This window comes from Aedes aegypti, chromosome 1, assembly GCF_002204515.2.
Source record: "Aedes aegypti strain LVP_AGWG chromosome 1, AaegL5.0 Primary Assembly, whole genome shotgun sequence".
Classification (NCBI taxonomy): Eukaryota; Metazoa; Arthropoda; class Insecta; order Diptera; family Culicidae; genus Aedes; species Aedes aegypti.
The window spans coordinates 253,897,007-253,917,648 of NC_035107.1; the positions used below are offsets into that span (position 1 = coordinate 253,897,007).

The following is a 20,642-nucleotide window of genomic DNA, read 5'->3' on the forward strand; positions in this document are numbered from 1 at the left end:
AAATCCACACTGGAATCCCAGAATCCACATTTTAAAAGACCGACACGTTTATGCTTCCAGTGGACGATTTGCCCTTTGGAGGAAGTACTATTCTAGACAACGGACTAGCATGCAACGCTGAGTGGCACAGTCGAAATACTTTCCTGATGAAAGGTTTTCCGGACTAAAGCGGGAATCGAACCCCCACGACACGATGCGGCTAAATGCTTGGTAACACTAACCACACAGCCTCGAAGCCGAAAATCCCATAATCTACACTGGTATACCAAGATTCATACTGGAATTCTAAGAACAACACTGAAATCCGAGATCCACACTGGAATTTCATTATCAACACTACAATCTTAGGATCCATATTGGAATATCCGGATCCATACACAGTACCAAAAAATAATGTGATTTACGTCTTTTGGGATGCACATAAAAGAAGCGAGCCGAATGACGTAAATTGGTGTCCAATTTCAAATACGTTAGTGTCTGATTCGGGAAATGACGATCACAGTTCCATCGTTTTCGTGTCCTTTAACATTTAAAATTACATTTTTTGTTCAATACATCTTCAAGGACACGTTTTTGTGTCGTTCCATCACTTACATCATGTATTATTCAGTCATAACCAGAATTACGTCCAGAGTAATTTTCATTATTTTTAAGAGTGTACAATAACACCAGGATTCACGTGGGAACCCCAATATCCTAACTCGAATTCCAGCATCCACACTGATCCAGGATCCATACTAAAACCCTAGGATCCACACTAGAATATCAGTATCCACACTGGAATCCAAGTATCTAAACCGGAATTTCAGCATTCATACTGGAATCTCAAGGTCCACACTGAAATCCCAGTATCTACACTGGAACACGAGGATTTACACTTGAATTAAATAATCCACATTGGAATACCAGGATACCAAGGGTCAACATTGCTATCAGAGAAACTATTTTGAAATCCCCCAAACTTTATAAAGGGATACACAATGATATACCAGAATTCAGTCAGGAATCTCAAAATCCACACTGTGATTCCAATATCCACACTGAAATTCCAAGATTAACACTTTAATCAAAAAGATTTGCACTGTTACCAAAAGATCCACCCTCAAATACCAAAACCAAGGCTGGAAGCTCAAGGTCCACATTTACATCTCAAGATCAACGCTGCATTCCCGGGATTTGCACGCAGAATTTAAGATCCACACTGATAGACCAGGATCCAGAATGAAATACTAAGATCCAAACTTCCACCCTACGATCCACATCAAAGTCCAGGATCCACATTGAAATCCTTCAATCTATACTACAATCCCACGATTGAAGAATGAATAAAGGATCTACATTGAAATACCAGATCCCAAGATCCATAATGAAATTATGCAATCCATACTTTACTGAAATTCTTCGATCCACACTACAGTCCCAGAATTCAATTTGCAATCAAAGAATCCACTCTGAAATATAAAGATTCATACTGGAGTCCCAGGATTGACACTAGAATCCTAGGATCCTCATTTAAATCCCAAGTTCCACACTTAATTTTGGCGATCCACATGACAATCTCAGGATCTACACTTAACTCACAAAATCGACATTGAAATACCAGGATCCACATTGGAATCCAAGGATTCACACTGGAATTCTAGAATCCACACTGGAATCTCAGGATTCACCATGGAATTCCAGGATCGACACTGAAATTCTGCGTTCCACAATAAAATCCCAGGGTCCACACTACAATCTTAGGGTCCAAAGCGAAATCAAAGAGCCCACACTGAAATACCAGCATCCACACTGAAATCCCAGGATCCACACTGGAATCCAGTTATCTGCAATAGAATCCCAGAAGACACAATGGAATCCTATGATTCATCCTGAAATCGTGTAAACCACATCTATTGCGTGGTAATGCCGACAAGAGCTGGTGCCTAAACAACTAAAAAATTGAAATATATTACTCTTACTTCGCAACCTAGTGGAAGAAATCTGAACCTGTCATTACACTGCCCCTGACCTGTTTCACAGCTTTGCAGAAAATATCATCCATCCATTTCGTCTACAAACTAAATTGTATGTATAAAAGTAACTGATCTCAAAATACATCAGAAGCCTTGAACGATCTCTGGGCGTTAATGGGTTAAAACCAATTCCTTCTAAAATTTGGTTATGGACTTCGCCAAAAACTAATCAAGCAGAAATTCTTGCATGATTCAGAATACCTACGAACAGCTTCAGTTTTTTTTATTGAAACAAATTTCTAATATTCTCATTTCAAAGGCTTCCCAAATTCCGCCAGTAGTTGAGTCGAAAATAATGCCATTAAGACATATCTGTAAGATTAACATAAAAAATCGTAATACATCAATACATCTGCTTACACAACAAGCAAAAAAAAGCTTAAAAAAAAAGGATGAACACCACAGAACACCAAGATATAAGAAAGTAATGTTATGATTAGAAATTAAGAAATTAAAAAAAAAGAACAAAGAACTTCAATTAATTTATCAGAATTTCTCAAGAAACAGCCTACTTAAAAAAAATCGTAAGGAGTTTTGATCAAAATTCATACTGTAGCTGCTCTGTCAATACTCTAACACATTTTTCAGGTAACTTCATGCTTCTAAGTCCCCTAAAATACTCACAAAAAATATCTGTTTAAATACCGTTGAAAGTTCCAAATATCCTCGAGATCATAATTGATTTTTTTTTATATTTCACATCAATTATGATCAAAGAGAAGAAACCTAAATAGTGTTCATTTTTTTTTCAGAACTTCTCTGAGAAAAATCCCAAAATTATCACATAAAAAAATATCAAGAAAAATAACACTTTAATATCGGGGATCATGAAAGATCTCATAAAAGAAGTGTGTCTTTCTTGGAATGCTCAATTCCTGAAAGAATTTACAATTCCAAAAGTTATTTTAAAACATTTTTTTCAAACCAGTACACAGAATCTTAAAATGAAATTCTGGGGAAATTTTTTTGTATGAATGCTTGTAAAATACAATTGAAGGAATGCCACAAAAATACAAGAAGAAGCAATAGAGAAATCTATTAGAGAATTTATGAATAATTCGCTCAAGGTAATTATGGAGGAAATGAATGCATTAAAATAACCAAATTTCTAGTAGAATTTAAAAAAAAAAACAGAGAAATTACCTTGGGTGGGTCTCAGCATATAATCTTGCTAAATAACTCTTGTGAAACATCACACAAGTAAGCGAATTCCGGCGCGTATTTTCTTCGAAGAAAAGAAAATTTTCTTGCTGGTCAGTTATGGAAGAAAATTTCTTCTCTTCGAAGAAAATGTGGGCCGGGATTCACCTACAGGATAATTGTTGAATGAATTGTAGGTTGAATTTCCAGGAGCTGATGTTGGAAAAAAATGTGAAGCTCAAAAAATTTCGAAAAATTCTGTATAAGACCTTGCCAAAATATCAAATGATATGAAAGACGTTCTTTGAAGAATCTGAGAAAGTTGAATTCATTAACATGTTATGTTGTCCATATTACAAATTGAAATTTATGAAAATTGATGAATACGCAAACTTAATTTAAGACAAACATTCCACACTGGTCCAGGAAGCTAATTTAGGCGGACATGAGGTTTTCGTCAAGATTTATTGATTTTAGAGCCATAGTTTATTCTGAGAATATGTTCAGAATTTTCAGTACTACAAAATGTACGGAACAAATTTTTTTTACGGTGATCGCAAGAGTGACGCATACGCCAACTTTTTTATTTTAACGAATCGTAAGTTGGTATGTTCAGCAAAGTTGTAGCAAATGATCATAGAAACAACTTTGCCGAACAAACTTTTTCTCGGCTTTGCTTCAGTGCCGAGATAATTGTATTTTTAATAAAAAATCGTTTTTTGCTCTTAAGTGTTTTATTTTTTAGTTTTATTGGCCTACTATGTTCTACAAAGTGTTTATACTTATCATTTGCTACAACTTTGCTGAACATACCAAAGTTGTATTTCTTATGGTTTTCATGTTATTTGAGTTTTTCATCTTAAAATTAGCTATTTTGTATGCCTTGTATCTCAACTATGAGCACCTCAAAAAAATATATCTTTCCACCAAATGATTTTGCAGTCTTTCAAGTACCTGTGAGCAAAATTTGGAGAAGATGATATTTTTCTATCTCGTTTAAAATCTATTTTACTAATAGACGATATGAGATAAATCCATATTTATTGAATATTCATACATGTTCAACTCACAAAAGTCATGGCTACCTAAGCATATCAAACAAAAAGTAACACGTGTATTTATATAGGAATATAAAGTACATCGTTTTTCAGTTGTTTTCGATTAACTTGGAAGCTTCTGCAAGAAATTCATCGTCTTTTCCTCTACCTGTATTCAATCTATTCCTAAGCAAGATCACTGGGTTGGAAGTCAACATAAGCCGTATAAAATAGGATGTCAATGCTAGTAATGGACCCCTTAGTAGCTGAAATTCATTCTCGACGCCTTTTCGCAATTATATATCAGGCAGATATACATTTTGTAGAGTCTAATAACAAGTTCAATGTCTTTACTTCACAGTACACCCATGCAACATACAAAATCATACGATTTTCCCAGAGAAATATACATTTCGAAAACTGTTGTCCGAATGCCTCGAATGGGAGGGTTCATAATAGGATTGTTTACAAATTTGACGTTACGTATTATGGGCCCTCCATTTGATTCCCATGTAATCCGGCTCGCTGCCGACGAGCCTATTATGGACCCACCTGGAAATGCGTATTATGGACCCTCTTGTGTGGTTTCATTTACAAAACTGTTCAAATATCTGGATTTATGCGCCTCAAACAAATATTTTGCCTGAAACTGCTGACTAACAATGCAATCGAAATTCCCCCGGTGGATTTTCATAGGAATAAGGTTGCTTTGAGTGTTAATTATATGTTTTTCTGTAGGGGGTCCATAATACGCAAAGGGTCCATAACCGGCATCGACTCCCTACATACACAAAATTTACAGTCCGATTGAATTCTGGGGCATGATTTTCCCAGAATCTTCTGATGGATTCTACGTTTCATGTTTTTCTTTGGTAATGCGGCATGCCGGACAACACAACTTCCGTGCAATAGTTGTAGAAGTATCAGTAAATGTAACAGCATTCTAAAGGATCGAACCTCTTCCAGCTGGTAGGAACTCAAATGGTCGTAACACGGCATGCCGCTTTTTAAGGGAAGTAGATATTGTAGGGGAAGGGGTGGTAAAATGAACACCTTAAGGAAAGCATCTTGTTTCTGATAGATAAACGAGGAATTTGTATAGTTCTATCGCACAACATCAAAAATAGGGATGTAATCTATAGCAGGGACAGTGATTCAGACTAAAATAGCTAAATTTTCACATATTTTCATCGCTATCAAAAAGCGATTCAAATGTTCATTTTACCTGCACTATGTGGGTAAAATGAACAGCGGTTGGTGGTAAAATGAACACCACGCAAAAAACGTGAGCAAAACTAATATTTATGAAAACTTTTTTTGCCCAACCAAAAAAACATCCATTAATGATTGTAACCCATTCAAAAAAAAATCTAAATGTATCAGATTTGACATCATATCATAACGATATTCATCTCACTGAAAAACCTCAAGTTTTCCGAGCTAAAAGTTACGTCAGTTCTAATTTTCAAACGTGGTTTTCTAAAATCTTAGTTTTCGTTGATATTTTCACTTCAATTGACCTACGTATTAACTCTAACACGCAGATTTATGCTCTAAATCGTTCGTGCGTGATAAAAAATCATCGAAATTTTTTTTTCTCGGTAAAAGGCACGGTGTTCATTTTACCACCCCTGTTCATTTTACCACCACTTCCCCTATATTGATTTCACTACTGAACTGCGAAGTGCGGCCTCATAAGTCCGAAAGAGTGAATAAAAGTGAGGGATTGCATTGAATCCTGTTGGTGTCTTCAGAGCACTTATTCTTCGATTTACGAAGACACCTACCCGATTTGATTCAATTGCGCACTTTTGTTAGCGTTTCCGCACTTGTAATAACTTCTTTTCACGGATCTCAATCATTTTAAAAGTGGTCAACTTTAATCGGAAGATTGACGAGAAGGCATTTGAACAGTTTTTGTCAGAAACGTACTGTTAGTATCGCCAGTTCTACGATTGGTATGTACTCTCTTCAACGGTGCAAAAACTACTTTCGCATGGAGTGATGTTGTCCGGCATGCCGCCGAAGAAGCATAAAAAATGCGGAATAAATCCATCAGAAGATTCTGGGAAAATCATGCCACAGAATTCAATCGGACTGTAAATTTTGTGTATGTATTTTATACAGCTTATGTTGACTTCCAACTCGGTGATCTTGCTTAGGAATAGATTAAATACAGGTAGAGGAAAAGACGATGAATTTCTTGCAGAAGCTTCCAAGTTAATCAAAAACAACTGAAAAACGATGTACTTTATATTCCTATATAAATACACGTGTTACTTTTTGTTTGATATGCTTAGGTAGCCATGACTTTTGTGAGTTGAACATGTATGAATATTCAATAAATATGGATTTATCTCATATCGTCTATTAGTAAAATAGATTTTAAATGAGATAGAAAAATATCATCTTCTCCAAATTTTGCACACAGGTACTTGAAAGACTGCAAAATCATTTGGTGGAAAGATATATTTTTTTGAGGTGCTCATAGTTGAGGTACAAGGCATACAAAATAGCTAATTTTAAGATGAAAAACTCAAATAACATGAAAACCATAAGAAATACAACTTTGGTATGTTCAGCAAAGTTGTAGCAAATGATAAGTATAAAAACTTTGTAGAACATAGTAGGCCAATAAAACTAAAAAATAAAACACTTAAGAGCAAAAAACGATTTTTTATTAAAAATACTTAATTATCTCGGCACTGAAGTAAAACCGAGAAAAAGTTTGTTCGGCAAAGTTGTTTCTATGATCAATTGCTACAACTTTTCTGAACATACCAACTTACGATTCGTTAAAATAAAAAAGTTGGCGTATGCGTCACTCTTGCGATCACCGTAAAAAAAATTTTGTTCCGTACATTTTGTAGTACTGAAAATTCTGAACATATTCTCAGAATAAACTATGGCTCTAAAATCAATAAATCTTGACGAAAACCTCATGTCCGCCTAAATTAGCTTCCTGGACCAGTGTGCATTCTTTACAACCGAGAAAACATAAAAAAAGTACAATGACTAAAATCCACGAAAATTACGAGGTTATTGTGTCAGTTATTGCATCTGTGACTCCAGAATCCCCACCAGAAATCTGTTTGATATCAGGTCTGTAAGGATTCTAGAAGGAAAATAAATAGAACTTCAGGAAAAATCCATAAAACAGCTCTCACACTTATCCCTGAACATTTTATTATCATTTTCAGGATATATTTCCTCAGGGATCTTTAAGGGATTTTAAGGGATTTGTAGAAGGAGTTTATGAAGATATTGTTGGCAGAATTTCAGATGAACTATCAGAAGTAATTTCTAAGGAATTTATTAGTACATTAGTGATGAATCTGAAGAAAAAACTGGATAAATTGTGCAAAATATGTTTCGTAGTGATTTCTAAAATATATGGTTTAATACTGCAAAATTTAGTACTGAGTTTGTTCCATTTTAAAAATATATCATAAACATATGCTTAAAAAATCAAGAAGGTGCTGTATTATGTGGATACTTGTTGGAAGCCTTATGGTGCTTCCCAATATAGTTTTTGTTAGAATTCCAGAAACAATTCACGAAGTTATTTATTGGGAGGAATTATTGGTGAAACTTTTGCCAAGATTCAATAAAAGAAATCATGGATGAAATTTAGAAAAAAAGTTAAAACATTCCCAAAAGCTATCTTTAGGTATTGCTGCAGACTCACTGAAGCAATTTGAAATACTCCCAGAAACGGTTAGTAGGATGAATGAGGGAGCAATTGTTGAATCAGTTCCTTAAGAAATCCAAAAGTTCTTCGATTCTTATGAAAATTTTCCTAATGATGATTTTAGAACATTTTGTTTGCAGGCGTTTTAAATATACTAACAATTTCCAATATGGCTACGATGTACTTCGTCGCATGCGCTAATATTCGTTGTAAAGGGTATACGGAATCAAATTGCGACACACACAAATATTTGGAAAAATTCGCACGTTCAACCAATCATCTTCAAACTTTCAGAGAGTCAAATAAACATGTTATAGATATATTCCCATGTTTTTTTTAGTCGATTTCAATTCCATATCCAAATGCACGAATTTTTCTCTTCACACTACTTCACTCACTACTACTTGGACCAACTTTTTTGCGTAGCAGTCCATTTTTTCTACATATCGGCCTCCGATTTCACTTTATTAGGATGCTTCTGAAGGCCTGCTTCATGACGGCCCATACTTTTCAATTGGCCGCAATTCCGGTGCGTGATCTCCTTAGTCTTGTACCACTCCAAAACCTCTTTCAAATAATGGCACGAGGCCAAATCGGGCCAGAAATTCTTGGGACCACCGTGTGATTGTGCTACTTTTCAAAGATTGTAGTTTCTTCGAATGTCGTTTCCCCGAACGCCAGTTCCCCGAATGACCCAGTTCCCCGAAAAGCGGTACTGTTCGAATAGGTGCTATAACAATTTTAAGCAATCAAAAGAAGGAGCTATTTGGTTATTCTCGACTGTATACATGTTGCCAAAATAGCTGAGGACGCTAAAACTCGTAAGAATCGCAAACCATATAAAGAAGGGTGCATATCCAGTACATTGACTACTCTGAAATGTTAAAAGTTATGACAATTGCGAGTGCCAGAAGCTTTTCGGGGAAACGGGATTTTCTGGGGAACTGGTGTTCGGGGAAACGACATGCGGGGAATCGACATTCGGGGAAAAGTAGCACAACCCCATCGTGTGACCTCACAAAAAGAAGTAGACGCTTTTGGAGGTATTCCCTTAGGTACACCTGCCTATTGTCCGTTCCAGTTGAGCAAATTTACCTTCCACACGAACAAATTGCTTGCCAAATCATACATTTTTTGGCAAACTTTGACATCTTCTGCTTTCTAACGTCCTCAGGGACATCGAATTTATTATGAGCAGTGAAAAACTGGAGACCCGGAAGCTGACGGAAGTCTGCTTTTACATACTTCTCATCTTACATTACGAGTCAATGTGGTTTCGTCAACATCTGGGTAGAGCTTCCGTGCACGTGTTTTATCTACCGTATTCTACCGTTCATTGCGATTAGGCGCCTTTTGGACTATGTATGTATGTAATTCTTCACGTTTTTTTCATATCTTGCACGAAAGTTTTGGATAGATTCAGTTTCATCGCCACAACTCGAATTGAACTGTTGGGATTCCTCTTGGAAGCTTGAAATACCCGTTTGTGATCCTCAACACTATACAGAGATCTTTTTTTTTTTCTTTCCGATCGATGGTCAAACATTCGTGATACAGATTTAAAGCACGAGACACCGTAGAATTTACCATTCCCAGCTTTCTGCTGATGGTACGATGAGACAGATCCGAATGTTCAAGGTACGTGCGCAAAATTTCTTTGCGCCGCTGCTGTTCTTCTGACACCATCTTCACAACGATTGCACATCTGTTAGTGAAACTTACACAGCATAAACAAATACACATTGAACAAATTACACCCAAAATTTCAATAGAAAATACCCAAAGGGTAAAAAATTACAGCCCTTTAAAAGTAGTGCAATTTGATTTCGTACACCCTTTAGCTATTTAAAAATGTTCCGCTACGGCGTATATTTGTACTTACCTTCAAAATAAATTAATTTTTAAAGTGAAATTTTGTGAAAACTGTTATGATTTGTACACCAAAACGCTATAGAACGGCTATACCTCGATAAATAACTTCAGTTTAATTATCCTCTTTGATTTTTGGACAAAGACGTACTGAGCGAAATGTTCATCATGCTGTAAGAATGGACGTTCCGATGATCTAAATAATCTAGCTAAATATTTTATTTTAATTTTGAAGTGTTATATTTTAACTACTCATTATATCACTGTGAACCGTTAGTTGTGTGACGAATCAAAACTGTTTGCGACCGAAATAAAATTTTACGACGGATATAGGTAACGGAAAGTGTCAATTTCATTGCTTTATTTCCAATAAACAGTTAAAATTTATCAAAATCATACTTCACAGAGCGTATGACGTCATGGGAAAGAATTGTTTGGCATCGATTTGTATCAGTATCATTCACTGCAAAACTAAGAAAATTGCAGGTTTACATTGATCAATGCTAAATGCGATAGAAATGAGCACATCACCTTATTTGAATGTAGAGCTTTAAATACTATTGAGTCCAATAAAAACAGTACATTTTTATAAGTTCTTATAAGCTTTGCTTAAGTGAATAACAGATATTTCGTTATTTCGCAACATCAAACATACCCCGTTTAACTGTAAGTATGCGTGGATTGAATGAGTTAAAGTCAGGGGTGTGGCAATTTATGAAGGTCGTAGGCGTTTTACTGGCCAGTGTGCTACAATGTATGTATGGTCTGTGGATTATCGAAGTGGACAGAGGAGGCCGAAGCTTAATGAGCATTTTATTCCCTGGAACAGTGGTTGCCCATTAGGGGTATATTATGATTAATATTAGGGGAGGGTCATATTTTTATTCGTTGGTGGTGGCGGTTATGAAAATTGGTAGGCGGGATAATAGTTTTTCGATGAGGTGTTGGGCATTAATTGAAAAAAAGAGGTTTATAATATGATGATCAATATCAGTTACAGCTCATTATACTCCGCGTTTCACGCACCTCTTTTCTGTCTTTGTCCTGTCATACCCATCAAACAACTAATAAACAGTATTAATGGTCGACAATTCTCTTTTTTTCAGAACCACGACGGAGTACAGAATTTTCCTGTGCTATCAGATTTCCATTAGTAGTGTTGTTCAACCGGTCAATTAGCTAGAATAGGAGGCAGCTGAATCAATCCTTGATATTGAAACGAGCAAGCATCAATTGGTTAAGCTTTCGGCCTATCATGGTAAGTTACATTCAAATTAACTTGACGGCACGAGCAATTGTTTTGAATTAACAACAGTCATTTTCCCGCTCTAATCATCACATGTGGTCCCAAGTTCACTACACGTCAATGAAACATGAAAGACTTCTACTTTCTGACCTTGCCGGAAAGTAATTATCAAGAGCAGCAAAAGAGCAATCAAAAGTCAAGCATCGACACCTTTCTCCAATCACGCCTATATTTCCCCGGCACTTAAGATACACTTCCGTGTAGTTGCGCGTACAATATATACAGCAATACATACGTATAGTCCCAAAGTAAGTGTCTGTGTACTCGAGATCGTGTTTTCATGAATAATAATGGCCAGATTTTTCTGCCGCTGCACGAACGTGACACATAAACATCCTATGGTCCGTGGGTCCATGGTGTGATTGGATCTAAATTTGTACGCTTGGAATTAAGTGGTGCTAGTCTATATGCACACATTCGATCCAGAGCTGGATTTTGTTCGAATCCAGAGCTCGATCCTAGAGCTGGATTCTGTTAGAGTCCAGTGCTAGATTCTGTTCTAATTTAAGCTCCAAGATTTTTGAATCCTGAGCTGAATTTTGTTCGAATCCAGTGTGTGATTCTGTTTGAATCTTTAGCTCACTCCCAGAGCTGGATTCTGCTAGAATCTGTTCGAATCCAGAGCTGGATTCTGTTCGAATCCAGAGCTGGATTCTGTTCGAATCCAGAGCTGGATTCTGTTAGAATCCAGAGCTGGATTCTGTGTTCGAATTCAGAGCTGGATTCTGTTCCTGGATTCGAATCTGTTCGAATCCAGACCTGGATTCTGTTCGAATCCAGAGCTGGATTCTGTTAGAACCCAGAGCTGGATTCTGTTCGAATCCAGAGCTAGATTCTGTTCGATTCCAGAGCTGGATTCTGTTCGAAACCAGAGCTGAATTCTGTTCGAATCCAGAGCTGGATTCTGATCGCATCCAGAGCTGAATTATGTTCGAATCCATTCAAACACAATTCCAAGCCTGGATTCGATTAACTCTTTATTCCAAGAGATTGTTGATTCGAACAGTGCTTTTGAATCAATTCAATGATTTTCTATTCCGTCACGGTCGCCATATCTGGTACTGTCATGATCGCCATGATATTTCGGTATTTTGGTTTATATGAAATGCAAACTGCAAGCCCCACAAAAGATCTAACAAATTTAGCAAGTCCCATGCCAAAACCTTGCCTATCCCTGGTGCGTGAAATCATTCCCCAGGGAGGCGTCGCTTACAGTTCAAAGCGACAGACAAAAGAAGGCACGTGATAAAGTTACCGGCCTGGCCCGAGATGGCTCCCACCAAAACCTAACTGATGCTGCTTCTGCTGCTGCTACTGCTTATCATATTTCACGCTTTCCCGGCGACAATGCGGACGTGGTAACAGGATTTCCCATCCTTTGCTTTCATCTGCGACAACTTTTTTATCACTTATGACTATCTTCTCATGCATATGATTATTTTCTCACTCTAAGCCTTTTCTTCGGCCCATCCTACGGGCTCATACGAACTGTACACAGCAAAAAGTAAATTGATATTGTTCGACAATCGCATCCATTTCACAACCATATTCAGTTAAAAACTTAATCGGATTCAATCGACGAAACTGCCAAGAAACCCATATCAAATAGCAACACAAAACTTGTAGCAAATTGAACTCACTTCCCTTAGCGTGGTGAGATGACCGAGAGGTATGGGATGCAACTCCCACTTGCTAGTACTAGGGTTCGAAACCAGGTTAAACTATAACATTTTTTCGTTAACTTTCCAAACCGGTTCTTTGGAATGCCAGACCATGATTTTCAGCAGTCGAGCTAGATTTGAACGTTTTATTTTACTTAACCTTCTTTTACAAAGGCTTAAGTGCCAGTAGGCATAACGGAGCCAAATTCAATTGATTTATTACACATAATCACATTTGCTTCTTAAAATTCTATGTTTTGGGGAACCTTAAACCTCGTGGATTGGTCGAGGTTAGGGAATAAAAAAATTCTTGAGGGTTTTGAACTCCTAAAAGATGATGTACAACTAAAATTACATGACAGTACATGATTATTTTTTACTGTGCGAGCCTTAGCTCTTGGCTGCGAGAGATGATGATTCAATGCCGGGCAATGCAAGCACAAAGAACGTGAGTGTGTTGCTGTAAGTGCAGAAAAAGTTCAAAGGCCAATCCAGAAATGATGTAAAGTGGCTGTCTTTTCAGTTTTCGGAACGACACATTCTACAGGCCTGGGTAGGAGGTTCAACGGTCGGGAACAATGTCTTCATTTCCAACGCGCCATTTCTTCGCTTGCTTATCCTGGAGGTGTTTGAGCTGCTCCGCAGGATTTCTTCCTGAGCTAATGTTTGGAAACTTTTCCTCCTCGCTTTGTGGATGTCTTTCGCTCTCGGGTAAAGAAGGGAAATCCGAATGATGAGGGAAGGAAAATGTCATACAACGCCCGGAGCGGGCGACATTGTACAGCAAAGTTTTGAGCAAGGATACAATATTTGGGTCATGACGAAGGTAGGTCTGAGCGAACACTGCAACACGACAGGTGGATTGCCTTAAGTGGCTTGGGAAATGCATCGTTTTTGATTTATTCAAAAAGAGCAGTAGAACACAAAATTTTTAAATTGTTAATTATTGTGTGACATGGACGTAGTCGTATTCTTAGTCGTAGTACGTTCAAACATAAAGCAAGTCTCGTCGAATCTTTTGGAGGCATAAAACTTTAAATCAAAAAGCGCTTCAATGCGGTTTCGCATGAAATACGAAACTCATGAATTGATCTTGCAGTTCAATATCGGTGCTCAGGTATCTGCTAACATCTGTTGTTGCTGTTCGCGACTGATATCAAATGAAGATGGAACTCCTTTCAAACTTGAGAATCATAATCTGCAAGAAAAACAATCCTCTTGAAGATATCGTGAAAAACAAGAACGGATTTCCGCGTGGTACAAGATCATTTTCCAGGATTTGGAATCACTGTGGGTGGATTGTCGTTTCAGAAGACAGCATGTGCCTTTGTTTTCCTCATCGTTAGTTTGCACGAAATGAGCTGCAGCTTTATTCCCTCTGAAGAAAATTCTACTCTTTAAAACCAGTAGCTGTTAAGCTAACAAGCACCTTTCATAAGAAAAAACCAAACGGTATCAATATTCATCATGTGGGTTAAACGAAGCTTAAAATTCAACGGCGTTGTTTATTCATCGTCCCGCTCATATTCTACCAGCATTCCCATTCGGTATGGCTTCGATCTTCCTGGGAAGGTACTTCTAAAATATTAACCCAAAACTCGGACTGTGTCCAGCCTATCTGCTTCACAGGGGCCGAACGTAAAATCTTTTGTTGCCGGTTGGCAGTTTTCCTTGGAAAAGCAATAAATTTATGAGCAGACTGAATCTCGGCCAGCTGATTTATGCCAGGAGAAAAAGTTTATCGGAGTGAAAAATTAAACAAAAATCAATGCCATGAACATGGGTACATTGAGGGAGAACTCCGGCCGCTCCGGAAAGCATCCTCATTTGTTCTTGAAAAAATATACGAGTGAGCCCACCATCGGTCTTTCCCAAGAAGGCTCCCCAGATTGAACAAAAATATTGATTTTGTTTCGGGAGAGGTGGCTACACGGACACAATAGGCCACACCGTTTGGCCTGTACTTGGTGGAAACCCGGGACCAGAATAAAACTAAACCGCACGCTAACAAGAGCTTGGGAGAAATTGTATCTTTCTGACCTTCTGAGAAGGGTATTGGTATACCGTGCAGGGAGTTACTCGTGTTGAGGTATGAGAATCTTCTTTGATTTTGAATAACAGCAGGATATACTGAGAATTGAACTGGAAATTACTTTGAAAACCAGCTGTGATTTTGACAGCCTGATTTCATAAGGCCTTCTTCCTGGATGGAAATTTAAGTACTAGGTATTTTCTTGTCATTTTGTTGTTTTGTTTTCAATAGTAAAATGGATGTTTGAATGTTATTCACTATTGAAAGAGTTTTTACTATGAGTATGGAATCATATTATAATAACTATTGCATAGTATTCATCTGATTCGGTTTGTCTCAAGTTCATCGAAAACCTTGGATAAGAGACGGGGTTGGTGGTCTATTGGCTATCACTTCTGCTTTACATGCAGAAGGTTCAATCCTCATACTTTGTAGTTGTATCTTTCACTTGCTTCTATCATCCACTCCAAGATTTATTGAAGGGAGGTTCAGTAATCGAAGCGATCAGTGGTTGCAAAGTGAAGTCAGCTGCAGGGGAAGTGGAAGTGACAGCTGGCGAGCTGGCGGATTTGTGTACTCTATTCTTCAATCTACCGTTTCTATGGAACTGTAAGAGGTTGTTTACTGCTAGTAACAGCAGTTGAGCGAATACTTTGTCGCGCGTCCATGAGCTATCTCGTCGCGGCTTGAACTTCAATTTGAGTATAAAATATAAACTTTACGATGTCCTGCATCTGTAAATATGTGAAATATGAAACGAATTAGTGAATTAAAATAAAAAAATAATCATCTTTTTGCCTGAAAAATGCACCAGTTCGTGGACAGTGAATGCTCATGGGGCGATGTTTTTATGTATCGTGTAATCTTTTAAACCAAAACAAAGTCGCCAGCTGTCACTTGTTGTTTCAAAGTGGCGGAATGAAAAATCTGGCGGATTGGATTACTTCCCTTCTAGATACCTTGATCCACTTTAACCCTCTAATATCCAACCCCGCCTTTAGACGGGGTACACTTTGGAATTTTGTGTATTTTTTCGTAGCTCGGAAATCAAAATGATTTTATTTTTGGCTTATACCTTGACTCATAACACGCATATAAGAAAAGTTTTTTATGACTTTTGAAACTTTTTTGTATTTATAGAAATTGTTTGAAAAATTGCATTCTTATAATATATTCTTATATATATAGTTGATCGCGGACGATTAATTTTATCTTTTTATCGTTTACATGCGATTAACAGTGTTCAATAAGTAACCCGAGATTAAATATATAAGTAAATCATGATAAATTTTCGATGTAATTGGATTTTATTTAAACATATGTTGCACTCAGTTCACTCTGGCTGATCAAAAATCGAAAAATATGGTTCTTGGTTCGGTATGGTTGGATGTGTTTTGTAGTTTTCAACAACACAAGTAAAATTGAAGACAAATGATGTTTATCATCACCATGCATGTTGGAATCCATGTCACAAACATGTATGCACTATGATTGGGAAGGATTCTTTGTTAATCAAAGGATTGGAAATGCTGTTGTGTTGTGCATCTATGTGGACAATTAATGCAACGGCTCTCCTATGCTTTCCATAATATACCTTTGAATAAGCGAGTTATCCATCTTCATAGAACTTATTAATCTGTATTGGATCAAGGTCATCGCGCGTTCATACATAGATTCTAACAAGACAAGAGTGATGTGTTTCAAAACTGTGATGATCGAAGAAAATCATGAATTTGCTCTGCCAAAGCGAACCAAGTTGCTCTCATTTGATGCACTTTTGCTGAACAAGTTCACAGTTCAATGCGTGAAGCGTACACCTGTGATGACCATCATTTCAGCTGTACATTAACCTTCTGATGTCTTACTTACGCTAGGTCATCTTCACTTCTTGAATGAAGGATGATAAACTTGGAACAAGTCAAGCGCCCTCTGCCTGACGGGGTTTGATGGCAATAACGCCATTTTATGAACAGCTAAAGCGCACCAAGTCCACCTCAGTTGTTCACACAGTATCACATGAAATTAATTCCTTATTTTCATTACGGCTCCTGTGTGAATTAATTGATACATTATGTAACAAACAAATGTAAGTATTTACTGCATGTGAATGTCTTCATATCATGTCGGAATGTGATTTTCAAATAAACAGTACTTGGTGCGGTGTGGCTGGATAAAATTTTAAAGAAAATAGATCAACGCCGCCGAAACAATGTTTTATTTTAATTAGTCAATTACTGCCCAATGTCACTCGCCTCTGTTTCTATGAGTTTCTTGAAATGGATAAACTGTAACGATATAGAATGAAATTGAAAAAATCTTGTTTTATATGAGAAAAATGAATTCCCTCTGATGACGTGCGTTGGTTTATGGTTCACTCTGGCTGAACAAAATTACAGTTTTACATGTCCTTCCAGAGAAAAATTGTGATCTAAGATTGCAAAGGAGTGTTCAAATGACTCGATATTTTTATGGTAGAAAGGTTATAGTTATTTGAGTCCTTTGGTGTAAAAAACTCAATTTAGGAAAAAATGGCACTTGGTGCGGTTTAGCAGAACCCCGACCATATAACTTACAAATGCCTGGGCTTCATTTAACGTGTAATATAAAAAATCGTACCTTTTATATTTTTCTACGATTAACCTATCACAAACGAAGAGCCTGGTGGTATTAAAATCATTTCAAACTTGTTTTTCCGTTAGTTACACGGAAAATAAAATACGCTCCGAAAAAAAAATCAAAAATTTAATATTTTTCAAAATACCGTAACAATTGAAATTTTTATTATTGCCAAAAATCAACAACTAGAAAAGGCTTCAAGAAAAAATGAAAAAAGCTAGGGATGTTCAAAAATAAAATTTATAAAAATCAAAAACCAAAATTTAAAAATTTGCGAATAAAAATAAATAAATGCCCAAAACGTGTTTAGAACGATTTTAGATAACGAAAAATAATACTTAAATCGAAAATAAAAATTTGGGTATAAGAGGGTTAAAGCCTTGATTACACACTGCGCGCAAATGCATAAACTTTCGTTCAAAAAAATATTCGTTCAATATCCGCGCGAACTGTCGAGGTTCTGTACGTACGAACTCAAGATTTTTCGAAGGAAGGTTCAGCAATCTAAACAGTCAGTGGGTGCGAGGTGAGGTCAACTGTGGGGGAGATAGAAGTGACAGCTGGCGAGCTGGCTAGCTGGCGGGTTTGTGTACACTGTTTTTCACTCTATGGTTTCTATGACGTTGTTAGGGATTGTTTACTGCAAGAAACATAAATACAAGATAGTGAAAAAATGTTTCTGCCTCCATGAAGTTTTTGATCACGACTCGAACTCTCGTCATTAATGTAATACTCCAGTGTTATGAATCGCAGAAGATGTTCTGATTGAGAATAAGGTTATTTTCAAGTTCGGAAACGGCTTGTGCAGTCCCAGTTTTTATCCAAACAAGCTCAAATTTTGGGAGGGCACTCAAAATTTGATCTAGAATCAAATGGGCGGCGTGGAGCACAAATGATTTTTTGAACCACTCTAATGTGTATCCCGTGAGAGTGAAAGGAACATTCTATTCCTAATCTGTAACGCCCTGCACCAGATATCCCTGAATTACTAAAACGAATTCGGTGATATTAAACCAAAATCAAGTCAAATAAGTCAAAGTATGTGCAAGAAAAGCGAAGTTTGTCGAAGATTTTATTATGGTATGTTGTTTCTATGTTGTGTTAGTTCACAATCAAAACAAACTTGCCAGCTGTCATTTGCTATTGCAAAATGGCGGAACTGGAAATCTGACATTTTGGAGTACCTCCTCATTAGATACCTCCAGGAAGAACTGTTGTTTGCTACCGTAAAACGGGGCAACTTTGATAGTTTTTTCGAAGAAAACTTCAATATTTATACATTCTGTTCCAAAGAACTACAGTTTATATTTTTAAAACAAGTACTGACATCCTAGCTATCGATTGCACTTGCTAGATTGCTAAAAGATTTATTCTGAGTGGATATATTATTTTTTTTACAATCTTAAGTCGGTTTTCTGTTTTGGGGTAACTTTGATAATGGAGTTTAAATCGAACAAATTTGTATGAATTACGGAACATAGGGCGTTGCATACCTCTAGGCGTTTAACGCTATATGGAAATTTCTGGCTTAGATTACAAAAATGGTCACAGTGTGTAAAAATGGGTTTCGCTAAAAGGTTTGAGACCGAATTCATGTTCTACTTTAACTAGGCTGTCAAGGATAAGTGACGAACTCATTATGACTTCATCAAATAGTGATCGTAGAAGCGTTGTAAGCGTTGCAAAAATGCTAAAATCTTATAAAATTTTAATATTTGCCTATAAATCCTCAAATGCACTTGATTCCAACGAAAACAGCTTTGACATGAAGTGTCATACTAATACTCTTTACTTTTGCATTCGTTTTGCTTAACTAATTAACAGAAACTTCGTTATTTCGTTTAAAATGTTGTGGGTCTCGCTATCAAAGCTACCTGCATTATCAAAGTTGCCCCGTTTTAAGGTACCAGATTTTTTAGACCGCTTCCTTGTTTTTATTATTTAGTTGGTGTTACATCAATTAATTTGATAAAACCTCGTTATCGATGTTACGCCAATTTACTCGGTCCATGGCTGTGTCTCTCCAACTTCGATTTTGGCCCACGTTCTCCAGATATTGTTGCACCTGATCAAGCCTCGCTCGCTGTGCTCCCCGCCTTCTTGTGCCAACCGGATTCGATCGTCCTAAGCACCCTTCGTTCGAACACTCCAAATGTTTGCAGGTCCTCTTCCAGCATGGTACATGCTTCATCCCAGACAACCAAAATGTACGTATAACAAAATCACCTGGAGGCTTTATATGTGCAAAATTTCACTTATAAGATGTCGCGAAAAGGCCTTCTACGTACAAAAGTGGAAGCGATATGCGTGCATATATTATGTGATGAATAATAACATACAATGCGAGTGTGTAAATATTCTAGCGAACTAACCTGTGATCTTATGCGACTTAACTTATGATAACAAATGTTGATTTGACAGCTGCTACGGATTGATTCGACTTACTTTGTACGAGTGTACGAGACGAAATAAAATGTACAAATGATCTCAGAAAAGAAGTGTTTTATGCGAGGAAACTCATCAATCTGACGAGTTTATCCACGGTGTTGTGCGGGTTTGATGTAATTAGTATGAATAAACGAGTTGTAACGTGCACTTTCATGCGATTTCTGGTTGTCTGGGATGTCCATAGAGGACCACCGTAGACCGCTTCCTATAGGACTCCAAATACGTACAACAACTCGTTCAGGAATTTCGCCAGTAGTTCCTTCTGGGATTCCTTCAAGGATTATTCCAGGAATTTTTGCAAGGATATTTCTCCAGGGATTCCTATAGTGATTTTTCCAGGAGTTTTTGCCGAAATGTCTCCAGCGATTTCGTCATAGATTTATTCAATCTTTATCAAACCAAACAAATCTTCAGGAAACTTTTGCAGGAATTATTGCTCTTTCGAAGATTCTTCCAAAGATTCTTCAAACGATTTATCCTTATATTCCTCCAAAAATTCTTCTAGAAACACCCAAGAATTCCTCTAGGAAAATCTCTGTAGGAATCTTAACAGAGATGTTCTCAAGGTGTTCGGTTAAACCATCTACATATACACCAATACACCATTACATGTATGCTCATCAACTGTATTGCAGTTAAGATAAATAAAATAGTAGTTATAGCGCCTCCGCCATGGCAGGACGGCAAATCGATCGCTCTCGTTTTATTACTAATTAAATCACAACGTAACCAATGGGTCCATCCGTGCGCGATCATATTTTGGTGCCGTGACCAAACGTTTGATCCCAGAAGCAAGAACAAAGTTTTCCAATCACTGTGAATGTTTC

The 20,642-nt window shown here is 37.1% G+C and overlaps 1 protein-coding gene across 7 annotated transcripts in view; it reads left to right on the forward strand.

Annotated features, from left to right (window-relative positions):
- LOC5576740 (leucine-rich repeat-containing protein 24) overlaps positions 1 to 20,642 on the forward strand; it is an 826,320-nt gene that overhangs the window by 694,575 nt on the left and 111,103 nt on the right. For all 7 annotated transcript variants that reach the window (XM_021837549.1, XM_021837550.1, XM_021837551.1 and 4 more), the window contains exon 4: positions 10,859 to 11,010. The gene's annotated coding sequence lies outside the window, so the exon portion shown is untranslated. The remainder of the gene's footprint in view (positions 1 to 10,858; positions 11,011 to 20,642) is intronic.